Here is a 10,669-nt window from a genome sequence, read left to right on the forward strand (position 1 = left end):
TGTTTTAACTCCTTCACATATGCCCCAATGCATTAACTCCTTGGGTAGGTACCCGGGAATATTTTCTTTTTACTTTTTCCTTTTTCCTCCCCAGCTGGTGTGTCCTTCCTGCCTCTCACAGGCGCAGCTACACACATAAATAAAAGCTGGATCTTATTAGACCAGATGAAATGGTAACGTCAAAGGGGGTAAACACTTACTGCACTTGCTGTGTTTTACTAGTGCAGAAGTACATCTAGACCAGGCCCAAGGCAAAACCCAAGAAACTGTGAGGTGCAGCCTGCTGGTTCTCAGTGAGCAACAACAGAATTCTGTGTACATGGCCTAGGCACACAATACCTTGATCTCAGTTATACTTTCCAATGTATATTTCCCCATTAAACTTACATTCTTTACTTAGGTTATAGGGCAGGAGCATTTTTGACATCAGTTCAATTTTTGCTGGTTATAAGGGGCATTTTGGCAGTGCTGGTTCAACACAAGTTGTAAGTTGCTCTGCCTCCAGCAGAGCTTGCTTCATGTAAAGCCCTTATCACAGGACAAGAGCAGTTTTCAGCTCCCCAGGCACTCAGCATGGATCCTGCCAGACTGCAAGAAACCTTTCTTTCCACAATCCATAACAGCCCAAAGGTTTTGGTGGTGGTTTATAGCATGTTCTGTCTCTGACTTTTTTTGCAGGTCTTACAAAAAAACATTAAAAATGGGCTGAGTACAAGAAGCTTACATGAGTCTTTGTAGAGGAATTTTTACTGAGCCACTTCACTGAATACTGCAGGGTGCAGTAATAACAAAAAAAAAAAGCTTGGAAAGAGCATGAGCTCTTGGCACCTATTCTGCAGGTGAGGCTTTTCTACTTGTCATAAGCAGTTACCTCTCTGGGACTTAGAGTGTTTTCTGATGTCATTTTGAAGCAAAAACCCTGGATTCAAATTCTGTCCTAGGACATGCAGACTCGTTGCATCTGTACTCTTAAGACAAGTTTATCCCATGAAGTGCTGAACAACCACATCTTTCTTCAGAACTGGAGCTGATGACTCTAAAAACCTCAAGAAATGTCTGTTTACTGCAAGACCAGACAGCACATCATAAAAACCTACCCTCTAGGCTTTCTGAAAGAGAAGGAGAAGGAAGTTTTCTTTCTCTTCTGTCACAAGAGGTCAAAAGGACCAAGTGAGTGCCAGACCAAGTCACTTCTGCTGTTCTAGGGTTCATTTTCAGAGAAAGTAGGCAGGCACACAAATCTCATTATGCGTTACGAGGATCTGTGCAAAGACTTCTTGTGCGCTGTCTTAAAACCATACCCCTAAGGGACTCATTCACAAAGGGAATAGAAGGAAAGGAAATTTGTATATTTTCTGGAAGCAGTAAGACATGACATGCAGCACAGTTCTGGCTGATTACAGCATGCCTCAGGTGAGCTGGGGGGCATGAGGCTGCCAGCCAAGTGATTTCAACCACCCAAGAAAGAGAACTCCACAGAAATGCATTGTGTGGCATGTCTGATTGCTACAAAGAAAAACACTCCAGTCACATTGGCATGGCATTATTGGCATGACTTTTCCTGGCAGCCTATTGGAAAGTTTTATTTGCATCCAGAGTTTTCAAAACCATTTCATAACATTAAACAAGAATAATGCTGAAAACACCTGATTTATTTGCCCCTTGACACCTATGTGTAATCCCTTATTGAAGCCCTAATGAGGTGTTCTCCTTGGGCTGTGTTACTTCCAAAATAAACCTTGCATACAAGCAGCATAATGTACCTTTCCTCTCTGCATGGAGTGTGGCAAGAGTAGCCAGATGAAAGTGGATAAAATACATTATTTTTCCTGTATACTCAGTAATCGAGATGCAGAGTCAGTTACTGGATCATTTGACTTCTTACTGAGCTGGGAAACCTCAAACTGCTATCACAAGGGCCTACAAATAAGAGAGATATTGAGTCTGTTTCCTCTCCTGGGAACGTAAATGAGGAACAAGAATAACGCTCTTGAAACAGTGTAAAAACAGTCTCTGAGGATAACCTGGCTCTTGTTTCTGTGTGTGTGTTCATGCTGCTGGAAAAAACAGTTTTAGCATACAGACATGCCTAACCTCAAGTTGTAGTTAAATTTCCCAGGACCTCCAGATAACTCCTAAAGTCTTGGGAAATTCAGTTCAGTGTTTGAAGTCAATGATGTTGTAAGATCTATGGTTGCAATGGCAGCAGCTTTGCGAGCTCTGAGCTCCCGGATGATGGGTGGTGGCAAAGCAAACCTTGCTCTGGAGGAACTGCTGAAAAGACAACCCTCCAGTTCTTGGGTATTCTCTAAATGAATTGGGCTGTGAAGGACAGATTATTGTGCGTCCTAGTTCAAAAAACAGCTTTTCCCCTCACTCTTGTAAGTCACTTAATCTTGACTTACTTGATAGCTTCTTTTCCCATCCCTTCTCCCTCTGTCTCTCCGCTTTCCTCCCTACTCCCCCAAAAAATTAAGGGTGAAAATAATAATAGAGAAGGAGGCTGTTGGAAGTGTTTCAGACTTTTCTCTCCCTTTTCAGCAGGGAGTAGGTCAAGTTGTCTTGTAATACATGTAAACCTAAAAAAGTGCAGAGTTTTGCCTATATGTTCTGCAACAAAATTTGAGTAAATTCATGGCAAATATATCCAGTTTACATTTTACCACAGAAACAGACAATTTCTTTTTACAATGTGCAAGATCTTTTCTAGCTACAGGGTGGGGTAGAAAGCAAAACAACCCTCCAAGTTCCTTTTCCACCTGTGTGAGTTAATTTGCGGTGTTTCTTATTCTGTTAATGTGATGAGGCAACTTCTTTGGCATTTCTTTCTTTCTTGTTTGTGGAAAGCTGCTATGTTCAGCAGTCACAAGACACACATCATGGCACAAAGAGGAAAGAGCCAAATAGTCCTCCTTTTCCATGAACCTGAAACTGTAGCAATACAAAACATTAAAGCATTGGGTCATATGGTAAGAACTAGAACCCTGTAAGATGAGTGGTGGGCTGTAGATAAAAGATGGTGCAGAGACAAGGGTTGTATTTAGCAGGGGGAAAAAAAGGATGTTGATAGTGGTGTGTTCAGGTGACTGGAGAAAATCCAAAGTCTGTGCTTCATCTCAGATGAGTTCAGGCTTTTTGCCCCGCATGTAAATCAGATACAGTCCTAAATCTAAGGGAAGTGCTGCACAAGTATACTGCAGTGAGCACTAGGGCCAGTGTCTTTGCTTTCTAGATTATTTTCTTCCCTCTTCCTGACATTATGTCACATTTTCATCTAATTACAGACAATGCAAGGTGGGAAGGTGAAAGCAATTATTTCTTTGCTTCCAGAAACAGAGTCAGAACTTTACCACACATATATAAATGGCAGCAGTACCTTTCAACATTTTCAGTAAACAAAATACTGATAGTGCCATCAAGATGGCTGGAGAGGAATGGTCACTCAGGCTTAGATTTTTTGGAACTTCTCACCATAATTTTGCCAGAGTACAACTGACATCCAAGCTTATCCAAATGATGGAAAAGTTTCTTGGTTCTTGAAAGCTAGCCATACTGTACCAGAGGGAATACAGAGAATGGTGCTCTTCCAGTGCTTTCCTATCTACCACACTGTAAGTGGAAAGGTTGAACAACCCCCAATCCTGCCATTTGTACATCAGGAAATATGAAAAAGATTCTGGAAACAAGCATATTTGCTCTAAGGACTGTGTCATTCCAAGAAGAAAGAGTTTCAGAGTGTTGTTTTTGAATTAATCTCTTCATTCAATGCTGTATTTAAAAAAAAAAACACACCAAGCCTAACAGTCCTATGCTCTGTCCCAGGGTTACCCTGGTTTTGTGCCTGGCAGGCTGGCTTTGCTCTGAAGCACACCAGCTCTCCGTACCTTGTATATTTTAATTCTGACACTGATCTTCAATCAGCCTTGCTCTGGCCTTCCAGTGAAAATATGCCAAAATGTCATAGGTTTCCAAATGAAATGCAAATACTGAACTTTCTGAAATTTACCGATAGTATTTTACTCCTTTACTGCATCTGAGCTGTACCAATGAGGCACATCGGAAACAAGGGTTTAAGATTCCTGACAGCAAAGGTCTTTGCACTTGCCACTCCACAGGTGTCTCAGCTGGATGGTCTATGGCACCTTGATGATCTTAAAGGTCTTTTCCAACCTAAATGATTCTACAGTTCTACCTCCCATGAAGAATATGAGTCCTCTGCTTGCTTGCTCACTCAGCAAAATGAAAAAAAGGAATGAAATACTTGAAGTCAGGTCAGACTACTTTTTGTCATATGTAACTGTTATTACACAGATGTCACAGCAGCAGGTGCAAAATAAATACCTGGGTAATGGAAACCATTTGCTTTGCCTTTAGCCACAGGCATCAGGTCTGATTTACTTGTGGCTGGCAGCTAAGAGAGCAAGGGAGAGCCAGGTCCCTATAGCCAGGCTCACTTTGCTCAGAGATGGGAAAAGATAGCCACAGTGGAAGCTGCTCCAGAGGAGATCGTCCTATTTTTCACCCATGCCCTCTTCCTCATGTTCCCTACTATTCTGCTAGAGCAGGGAGATTTAGCTGAGCCTTGAATCCACACTTACGCACTGCCCTTTCATCATTTGGACCTCTGTGGATGTACACAATCTGGAGCAGTCTTTGCTCAAGGCAAACAAAGTAAAGGAGGAGAGTGACATTTCAGTCTTTCATTGCAGAGTCATTCAGGTCACTCACTGAAATTATAGACACCAGCTCCAGCAATGTTAACAGCCAACTTTAGATTATTAACCATCCTTTTGATAGCAGTACATTTATGGTGCCAGTGCACAGAGAATTTCTCCAAATTACAGGGTGTCCTAACACAGCCGGTCAAACCACATGGACCCCTAGATGCAGTAAGCAGTATAATTAAACCTGTTTTCTCATTTGTACTTTCCTAGCAGCATTCAAAATACTCTCTCGACCACTGGATGCTGCTCTTTGCATCAGGCTATGAAAAGAGATAAGAGCGAAGGGTGCCTTAACAATAGCTCATTAAGAAGACATCAACCGTTTTCTTTTATTGCATTATTTATGTTTTGGGTGATAGCACAACACTATTTCCAGGGCAAAGTGCACTCAAGAAGCATATTGGCCTGTAGGTGGTTTCATTTGATTAGATTTAGAAGGGGGAAAGCTACAGCAATTTCTTTTACCTGCTGTTTTCCTGAAAGACCTGAGCGTTTTCTTACCCTCATCAGGCCATATATTGTCAATACATTTGAGATCTGCCAAACTTCATTAGCCCTTTCAGATGCTTCTGGGAAAGGCAGTGACTTTTTTTATCCCCTAAGGCTCTAGAAACTCTTCACTGCAACAGTCACTGGCATGCCTGGTAGGATCCATTTTTTAATATAATGACCTACTGCATATAAGCAAACAAACATGAAGAGTACCTAAACATTTAGATCATAAAGCTGGTTTCACACAAAGGAGTCCATGTTGAAAAGAAACCTCAACCAAAAATAATAATAGTGCAGCTAATGGTCATGAATACTTATTTTCATTCTTTTAATTGTATTATATATTTAGTAAAACACTCTTTACAGTCTTTCCTCATATTTTTTTCTTTATTCTCCTACAGAACCATTTTCACTGTCTAATGGTGCTGCTGTACATTTTGGAACCTATGTAAAGATTGGCCCTGACCATGGAATATTTACTCACTTTGAAATGTAAGTAGAAGAAATTAAACTGATAACTGGAAACTGTAAAAGCTGGGAATTCCTTAATTATTATAATGCAGCTTCCATCTCTTTGACTCTTCCTGTTGCTTTTCCTCTAAAAACAATACTAATGATTATTAAAAAAAAAAGCAAACCCCAACAACAAAACATAATAAAACAAAACAAACAAAAACCCACCCAAAGCTGGGAGGTGCAGAAGGCATAGAAACTAACAGACATTACAAAGAGAACACAAGAGAATTTAGGTTGAAAATAGAGGTTTTGGAATAGAGTGTATGCTGGGTCTGCTCCTTGCTGTTGAGAAGGCCTCTAACAGAGTTTGTAGGGTATGAATGGATCCCCATCCCTGTATGTAACAATTACTTAGGAGACAAGAAAGCAACTAGAAAGAACTGCTCCTCATACTCCTTTAAGCCCTGAATGTGTCTGCTAAATATGCTTACTGTGAAGAAGAATGGCATCTAAATAATAACTGAGAAAGCACTGTTTAAGTAATTAATATAAAGTACAAATCCCTTCAGTGTCTGAAATAATCTTGTAGCTAAAAAATACCAAACCACAAAAACAAAAAAGCATGGGCAAAAGATTTCTGATTTTCAAAGTAATAGAATTAGTTTGACTGTATATACTATTCGCTGCCTTTCTGAGTTACAGATCACTGAGATCTCCATCCAGAAATGCAATGTACTGGTATTCTTCTTGTCAATGATATATACTCAGAGGGCTATTTCTCTAATTGATGGCTTCATCATTCAATTCAAGATGCATAAGGATAGCTATTGTTATCTAACACTATCATATGTTCCTATTGTTCCACACTTCTCTCCTTGTCAATAGCATCCAAGATATCCTATCTAAATCTTCAAGATAGCAAAAGAAAGGTGCATTATTTGTTGACTCCACACATTGCATTATTAAGCATTTGTGAGCAACCTGCACATCTCCCCACTGACATCTTTAAGTATTCAATTAAAATTGGACAAGAGAGTACACCAATACAAATAAATACTGTTATATGAAGGCTTTGCATTGAATTCTTAAATTATTCTAATACAAGTGCTTGCTAGCAGGCACTCAGTTGAAATCAGGACAGTGATGCGCGTGTGAGAATGAATGGTATATGAAAGGGAGGAAGGCAGATTGCTTTATGGTGGAGCCATGGCAGAGTTTTCACAGCGAATGCTTCTCCCAATACAGCTAAGCAGGGAAATAGAACCCTATTATATGGATGAGCAGAACCAACACTGGCATCTTGTCATTCTAACTTGTATAAGTAAGCAAGCTTAATTGCTCCTTGTGTTTTCAAGATGATTTTTCACTAAAAATCTCATTATCACACACATATATTTATTGCACATGTTCGAGTCACTTCATGCAGACCTGAATGCAGTGAGAAGAGCAGCAATGTTACATTATCCAATAACACTGTTTTTCCTTTTTTTCCTTTTAACCAGGCAGATGTGACCTGCCTTCTCCTTCTGCAACTAACAGGGTGACCAGAGGCAGTGGAATGTACACCAGGACTGGAAAGAACAGAACCAGAGGGAAAGCAAACTGTCAAGAGAACAGTGTACTGAAGAGGAAAAATGTAAAACATGACTTCTATTTACCATGATTAATATGTAAAGTTAACATGTTTGTCATGGAATATATTAATATGTATGTTTTCCTATTATGCAGATCTTTTCTTACATTACTTTTTAGAAAGGGATATAATCACAATGATGGGGCAAGAATGCCACTTAAAAATTAGGTGATGCCCAGTCAACATAACATAACATAACCACTGCAGTGTCATTTCTGATTTAGATGTGGTGATATCAGTATAATTGCCTCTGGGAAGAAATTAAAATGGCTGTTAATGATAAATAAAATGACAAGAAGGAGGATTTTCCTTCACATATAATTCCAAGCAAAATACAGCTGCTGAATTCTTTGAGCACTTGGTGCCATTCATTGATAAAGAGGAAACAAGTAGTTTTTGTGCAGCTGCATGGCCATAAAAGCTGCCCTTTTTCCAAGCCCAAATGTAGACACCACAGGTCTAAAAAGATTTCACCATGCCATTTCCACTCAGGGGAGATGTAATTGTGAAGCTCACATGAAGTGAATATTAACACTATTTTAGCAGAAAACCCTGTACCTAACAAACAGAAAGATAAGCAAAAACAGGGTAGAGGCAGGGAGACAACAGAACATGTGGATACTCTACAAAACCTCCAGATACTGCTGCCTTGTCTCTGTCAACATAGGCAGCCTTAGCTCACGGATCAAAAGACCTTCATACATTTGTTTTATATCATAAATGTGTCGAGAATGAGCTACACAAAACATCGTTCACCTACTACACATGGCTTGTTAGCCTAGTTGAGGGCATCTTTCAACTCATTCACACATTAAAAGCCAGGAAAACAACATTTAATTACTAGTTCTAGCATTAAGATCAAAGACAATATCTTCCCATCTGTGAAGAGCAAGAGCCTCTTGCTTTCTCCTCTCTTTGCATTAACAGAAGAATTGAAGAGTCAAAACACAAAATCAACATTATATTCCACATCCCATGAGTAACACAATTCCAGCCTATAGAAACACTAAGCAGCCACCAAAACTTACATACATTTTCTTGGAAAGAAATATAAGCGAATCTCTTGTCACATCTTCACGATACTCCCATTCTGCAGTTATCCAAAGCTCAGAGTGGCTTGATCCACAGGTGTTATCCTAGTGTATAAAATCACAGTATCTCTTAAAAGGGAGAATACCATATACCTGCCATTTACTTGATATCTTCAAAATCAGATGGTGGTGTAAGGGTTAGATTAAATTAAGGCACTAACTTGTAATCACAAAACCAAAACTGAGGTGGGGTAAGTCAATGTTATTTCATTACCATAAGTAGGTTTTGCCTGTTGGTCAAAGAAGCTTAAAAAAATAAATAAATAAATAAAAGTCAGCCTTAACCTGGAGAATAAATATGTCCACTTTCAGAGGAAACTTATTTGTTGATTCAGTTCTAGCCAATGCAAATTCTTCTGCAGGGGGTTTGCTCTTAGGTACATGTAGCCAAACCATAGCACAGGCAATGAATGAAGAGAAGGTAAAAAAATGAATAATGTGTAACATGCTTTCTAAAATATGGCAAATAAACACAGAAAGGACCCTAGTGAAACAGCTAAACCACTGATTTAGCATTTTGAGATTTGAGGACTTTTTTTATTTTCTCGGGGATCTGTATTACTACACAGCATGTGAAAGGAGTGCAGAGCTCAGTCAGCCCCCATCTAATTGTGTTGGCTCTTTTGCATGAAGATCATTTACTGATAAATTGTTACAGACACATTTAGGCAACAAGTTTTTATAGGATGCCTGGTGCTCTTTATAATGCAATTAACATTATTAAGTATACATGTTTTCTTATGCATTGTTGTTTCACTGGCAAACAATAACAATGAAATCTTCACCCTTCAAGTGGTGGAATCTTTCCTCATGTTTCCTGGATTTGAGCTGTCTTTTGGGAGCATAGAGTCATCAAAAGAAAAATCCTAACTAATGTTTAGTAAAGGGTGTTTTATTTTAACGTCGGTTTGGAAAAGTTAGAAGAAAATGTGGGCTGAGGTTGATCTTAATCTTTTGCCAGCTTTACAAAAGACACAAGGAACAGTTTATTTTAGAAAGTGAAGCATTTTGATCTGCTCCAAAGGAGCTGCAAAGAAAAGCCTTCCTATGAGTTCATATGTTGGAAGACTCCTTGCAGTATTTACTCAAGCATGTCATGGATAGGTAATGAAAAATCACCAATTCTGACATCTCCAAACCTCTACTCACCAGCAAAGTATCAAGGAGGCCCCAGGTCTGCATCTCTTCCAGCAGTGGTAAGGTTCTCCAGGCAACAAGTTCTCCATGTATGTGTCCTTTTGTGCAAGACACACCCCTACCACCGGGTACTGCAGTGGTACTTGCCTGGTCTATCTTTAAGCCATGCTGACATTCATGCGCAAGGTATCCCTTCCTTGTACCATGGAGGACTCAGTCTGGTAGCCCTGAAAAAGACATGTTCTGAGCACCTGCCTGAGATGCAAGCAGGGATAAACTTGAATTCATTTCTTCCAAGGTGATTCAATTGCACACTTTTTCGGAAGGTCCTAACCACAAAAATATACTGACTTTTTTTGAATAGGGATCCCCTTTGTGAAGCTGTTTTGCTTACCATAAATTAAATGCAGTGAGAAAACTCAGACACCCTGTTCTTGACTGGCCATCATAACCTCTACACCTGAAAGCCTTTCTTTCTCACTAGCTGCACTGCTTTCTTGTGCCTTATTTTCTAGGATCTCTTGCACAAAGAGTAGAGGCATTGCTCTGCAGCCTGTGAGTCCTGCTAGCACCAAATTTGATTCACAACTTCCCACTACTTGGAGGTTTTAGGTGCCTCCAAGTACCTAAAACTTTACATCTACAGGAGCAAAGAGATCATGATCTAAGCACTCTTAGTACTACATTTGACACAGAAGGTATTATTCACTATCAAGAGAAGGCTCTGGGTCCTAGATGTGCTCCAGAGACTCAACCAACTCAGGAAATGGAGCACAAGTTTTTTCTCTCTCCTGTGACCATGCCAACAACTGAGCTGAACAATCTGTTCAGTTTCGCTCAGTCTCCCTGACCTAGTAAATGTCTAAATCCGACACAGAACACATCAGCAAGAATCCCTGCAATTCAGCAAGAAAGAGCCTCATCCCAAAGCCAGTTATGCAGCCTGTTGTGACAACCCTGGGTGGCTCTGCCTGGGACCACTGTGGCTTTCACAGGTGAATCAGCAGCAGGAATTCCTTCAGGTAGAGTGCAATTACTAGGACTGGAATTTAACCAGAATTATCACCCAGCTCCGGTGAAAATTCTCAGAATCACATAAAAGTTGTAAAGTTGGAAGGGACCATAGTGGGTCCAAC

The 10,669-nt window shown here is 39.9% G+C and overlaps 1 long non-coding RNA gene across 1 annotated transcript; it reads left to right on the forward strand.

Moving 5' to 3' along the window:
* Positions 1–681: 681 nt before the first annotated feature.
* Positions 682–9,162, forward strand: LOC131575356 (uncharacterized). Its single transcript, XR_009276762.1, has 3 exons — positions 682–839; positions 5,618–5,708; positions 7,175–9,162. It is a non-coding gene; the product is annotated as an uncharacterized LOC131575356 (long non-coding RNA).
* The last annotated feature ends 1,507 nt before the right edge of the window (positions 9,163–10,669 follow it).

The sequence above is a fragment of the Poecile atricapillus genome, chromosome 2 (genome assembly GCF_030490865.1).
Source record: "Poecile atricapillus isolate bPoeAtr1 chromosome 2, bPoeAtr1.hap1, whole genome shotgun sequence".
Classification (NCBI taxonomy): Eukaryota; Metazoa; Chordata; class Aves; order Passeriformes; family Paridae; genus Poecile; species Poecile atricapillus.